The sequence below is a fragment of the Scylla paramamosain genome, chromosome 5 (assembly GCF_035594125.1).
Source record: "Scylla paramamosain isolate STU-SP2022 chromosome 5, ASM3559412v1, whole genome shotgun sequence".
Classification (NCBI taxonomy): Eukaryota; Metazoa; Arthropoda; class Malacostraca; order Decapoda; family Portunidae; genus Scylla; species Scylla paramamosain.
This window is the reverse complement of record NC_087155.1, coordinates 16,941,692-16,946,691: the sequence shown is the minus strand read 5'-3', so window position 1 is coordinate 16,946,691 and position 5,000 is coordinate 16,941,692. Positions and strand designations below refer to the sequence as shown.

Below are 5,000 nucleotides of genomic sequence, written 5' to 3'. Positions count from 1 at the left end.
TGTTGGTGGTGCTAGTGGTGGTAAAGGGTGTTGAGGTGTTGAAGGAAGAGGAAGAGAAGTTGGTGGTTGTGGTAGAAGACGAGGAGGAGGTGTTGTTTTTGTTGTTGTTGTTGGTGGTGGTGGTGGTGGAGAAGTATGGATAAGAAGATGAACTGAAAAAAAAAAGAGGAATGCTGAGTGATGGAAGAGCAGGAAGGGGAAGAATGTTGATGAGGAAGAGGGAAATGTTAAGTGACGGAGGAATATACAAGGACGAAGGAAGAGGAAGGGTGATATGGATGATAAGGGAGAAGAGGGAGAGAAAATGGAGCGTAGGATGGACTAAGAGAAACATAGAGGTGATGGGTGAAGGAAGAACAGAAGAGGGAAAGAACGGGAGATGGAATGGGGAAAACAGGGTCATGAAGGATGATGATGGAAGGAACGAGAGTGAGGAGAAGGTCAATGAGGGTAGGGAAGGAAAGAGAGGAGTAAGAGGGAAGGAAAGAGGGGAGCACAAATGAAGAAAATGAGAAAAAACTAAACTTCTAATATAATGACGTATATTTATATTATAGGTTAATTGATGTTTTATGTACGAAAACAAATTTAGGTAATATAATATAATTATATGTTGAAATTAAATACAGGCATATCCATATTTTTGTATACGGAACTAAATTTAAATAGTTGAATATAATGCTTGTACGTATGTATGTCATTTATGAGTCATTTTCCTCCCTTTTACTACAATGAGACACTTAGTAATATTACCATCATCACGAGGTGTTGATCGGGGTGCGAGGGGCGAGGCTAACCCGGAAAGCAGCGGGAATGAATGACCTCCTGACGACCTGACGCGTTCCCAAAACCTCAAACTCCCATTGAAAAGTCCCTCTTCATTCTCCCTAAAACTCCCAACTCACACACCGCCGCGCGACGCTCCACTAGATAAGTTACGCCCGAGAACATGAGTCTTATTAAATATTCCTCAGTGAGTTGGCGAGGCATTTGTGTTCCCGTGCCAGCGTCGCGACTCAGACACGCTCGCAACGGATTTTTATCTCTTATTTTTGGTCCATATTTATCAAAGAGACGCGGAGTTTGAGAGTAAAAGGTGAGGAAACGTGTGCAATGCCGCGTCTCCTTACCCTGAGCGCCGCGCGTGTCAGCAAAACGAGGCGTAAAACATTTGTAACTTAGAACATTGAGACGAAATGAGGGTAACGATAGGGAAGGAGTGAGGGAGGGATAGGGGGAGGGGACGGAGGGACATAGGAAAGACAGAGACGACGGGAAAGAAAAAAAAAAAAACGGAGGGAATGAGGAGCGGAGGAAAGAGAAAGAAGGAACGAAGGGAGTGAAGGAGAGAAATAGTAACTGAGGAACAGAGTAAGGGAGGGATGAAAAGCAGGGCAGGGAGGGTCAAGAACGAGGGAGGGAAGAAAATCCAGAATGTGAAAAGGAAAGAGATAGATGAAAACAGGGTCAGAAAAGAAGGGAAGAGGAACTAAGTGATAGAGGAAGAGATAGAGTAAAAGGGAATGCAACAGCGGGAAAAAAGGGAAAAGAGGGAGCAGATATAGAGAGGAAAGGAGTAAAGGAGGGCTGGGGGACGGGAAAGAGAGAGAAAGAGGGAGCAGATAGTGAGAAAGAGAGGAAAAGAGAACTGAGGGGTGGAAGAGAGGGAGGAAGAGGGAGCAGATAGAGGGAAAGAGAGAGGAAAGGATAGCTGGGAGGTGGAAGAGAGGGAGGAAGAGGGAGCAGACAGAGAAAAAGAGAGGGGAAAGGTTGGCTGGAGAGGTCGGGAAAGAGAGAGGACGAGGGGGCACTGCACTGCGTCTGGCAAGCTCTCGTGTCACAGTTATGATTCACAGCCACCTGGTAACAGCACGTGACGCAGCGCTGCATTGCATAGGGGCGCTTGTGGCAGAGTCTGTACAGTTGCGGTTAAAAGTCAATTAATTTTTTGCACTCATTCCTTGCTTTGTTTACCTTGTTTTTAAGTTTACTAATCTGTACGGTCGTGATCGGAAGTGAAGTATTATTCTGAACTCATTTCCACTGTCTTGTTTTATTTCCTGACTGTGTTTTTATAAAGGACTTCATTCTCTAACGTTTTGCTCCCTAATTCCTTCACTTTTAAGAGGCCTTGCGGGAAGTTAGTACGGTTTTCAGCGCTGCTTTCATGATTCTGTGAGTATTATGATGAGTATTCTGCATCATTAATGGGTAAAACACACTTGAGGACCTGATTAGTCACCTCTGTTGCCTTAAAGTATATGTGAAAGTCCAAAACCTGACAACTGATTGGTTACTAGCGGATCAGAGGACTTAAAATCAAAATAATACAAAGCAAAGAAGAAATAATTGTGGTACGTAACTCAGCTATTGACCGCGACTGCCATTCCAATCCTTAGATCTTGAGTAAAGGCCAAAAAAAGTAAGTATGTTTTTTTACTCAACTATTGATCAAGATTGTACCTTCCTTCCTTGCAATACCTGGAACCTCAGTAAAGGCCAGAAGGAGAGAAAAAAATAATATACCAAGAAATGACATGATAATCGATTACCAAGGTGGAAAGAATACAATTATATGTCTGCAATTCAAGGTCAGGAAAAAAAAGGGAGGGATTCTATTTCTGTGAAGGACCGACGTCACGTGTGTGTGTGTGTGTGTGTGTGTGTGTGTGTGTGTGTGTGTGTGTGTGTGTGTGTTACCTATCTTATCATAAACAAGTTTGGGGTCGGGCAATTTATCTTAATCCTTTTTTGCTGTTGTTGTTGTTGCTGTTGTGGTGTGTGTGTGTGTGTGTGTGTGTGTGTGTGTGTGTGTGTGTGTGTGTGTGTGCGTGTGTGTGTGTGTGCGCGCGCTTGGTTGCGTGCGTATGCAGTAAACTATCTCATCATAAACAAGTTTGAAATTAGGCAATTTATCTTGATTTTATTTTTTACCATTTATTATTGCCGGAAATAGGTGTGTGTGTGTGTGTGTGTGTGTGTGTGTGTGTGTGTGTGTGTGTGTGTGTGTGTGTGTGTTTGTGTCCGGTGGGCTCGTCGCCACAAGCCTCGCCTCGCCAGCACGGGAATAACCTCAGGCGGAGGTAAATAAAGGTGATGAAGTGTATGTTGCGGGTGACAGGAGACAGGAGGAGGAGGAGGGGGAGGAGGAGGAGGAGGAAGAAAGACAGGGAGGAGGTTTCGGTAGCGGGAAGGGGGAGAACTAGGAGAAGGAAAGTGGGGTTCAGAGGTGGAGAGGAAGGAGGAAGAAGGGTATGGAGGTGGATGGGTTAAGAGGAGGAGGAGGAGGAGGAGGAGAAGGTGCAGCGCATTCCATCTTCCTCGTCCTTTCTTCTCCTCCTTCCTTGTTGTGTAGCGTGAAGATTTATTGCCTTTTGTTATCTATAATTTATCTTCAGCAGCTCACTTCATAATTTATACATATATATATTTTTGTATCTGGCTTTGTTATTGTTTGTTATATCTGTGTTAGTCTGTTACATTGCTTCTCTCTCTCTCTCTCTCTCTCTCTCTCTCTCTCTCTCTCTCTCTCTCTCTCTCTCTCTCTCTCTCTCTCTCTCTCTCTCTCTCTCTAACACCACCTATACACCGCCCCACTTGTCGCATCACCTCGTATCAGATATTTCTCCCCTCTGCCTTCCTTCCCTCACCCCTCCCTCTCTCCATCCATCTCCCTCCTCATCCCTACCTCACCCCTGCCGTGCCTCACCCTGCCAAGCGATGGGTATTCTGGTGACACAATTACTCTTCTATATTTACAACCTGGGGGGACAGGGTGATAGGGGAGAAGAGAAGAGGGAGGGTTGATAGGGGAGGAGGCAGGGAATGGGAGGGGGAGGTGATAGGTGGCAGGTAGGGAGAAGGGAGGGAGGCAAGCAGGCAGGTGGCGTGGAGGAGAAAACAGGTGGTTCTTGAGATTGGTTCACTTCCACCTACTTTGACCGTTCGTCTTCCCCCACCTGATTCTTTACTAACGGGGTTACTTCTTCATTTCTCTTCTCTTTCGATCTCTGCTACGTTAATTTTCCTCCTCTGCCTCTTATCGGATGGTTCCTCTTCCTTCGTTCTCTTTCAGTCTCTTCTATATCCTCTTCTGTCTCTTATCGCTTGGGTCCTCTTCCTTCATTCTCTTTCAATCTCTTCTATATTCTCCTCTGAGTCCTTATCTCCTTATTCCTTACTCTCCCTTGTCTTTCAGTCTCCTTTTTGTTCTCTGTTTCTTATCGCCTGGTTCCTCCTCCTCTTCCTCCTCGTTTTTCAGTCTCTTCTACATTCCCTCTCCTGACTCTGAAATCCTGGTCCATCTTTCTTCTTTCTCCTTGAACGTATTTTTGTTAAGCACGTAATTAAATAAACATGATAATACTTTCCCATCCCTTTATATTTACGTTCAGTTCTCACTTTGCCTTTGTCTTCCCTTCACCTCACATCCTCCTTCCTCCTCTGCTTCCCCATTCCAGTCTCACTTCCTTCTTCACCATAGCTACCTATATTGCTCCTCCTTCCCCTCTCCTCTCCCCTCCCGTCACCTCAAATTACTCTCTACTCTCCATCCAACTTTAGCTTGCCAACTACACACCTGCATTTTTTCTCCTCCTCTTATTCCTCCTCCTCCTCCTCCTCCTCCTCCTCCTCCTCCTCTTCCTGATCTTGACGGTCATCTGTTCATTCTCATTATTCATTTGTCTTCCTTTGCACTGTTTTGGTATGCTTTCCACGAACATGTCTTGGCAAGTTAAGGTCTGAGCTTCAAGGAATATTGCGTGTGGAATTTGAGTGTTGGAATCAATATAGTTTAGGGCAGTGTGTCCTCAGAGGCTGACTAAGTTAGTGAATATTTAGGTCAGTGATGAGTGTACAGTATGTTATTATGTATCATTCTAAAGGTTTGTTTGAATATTCATCTTTTATTTGTGTTTATTTTTGCTCACCTCAGTTTATCTATTTGCCTTTATGTTATCTGTCTGTTTATTTACTTCTATGCTGCTTCTTACATGTTT

The 5,000-nt window shown here is 44.5% G+C and overlaps 1 protein-coding gene across 17 annotated transcripts in view; it reads left to right on the top strand.

Moving 5' to 3' along the window:
- The window catches only part of LOC135100596 (uncharacterized), a 412,487-nt gene that overhangs the window by 174,538 nt on the left and 232,949 nt on the right, over positions 1-5,000 (top strand). The gene's annotated exons all lie outside the window — the stretch shown is intronic.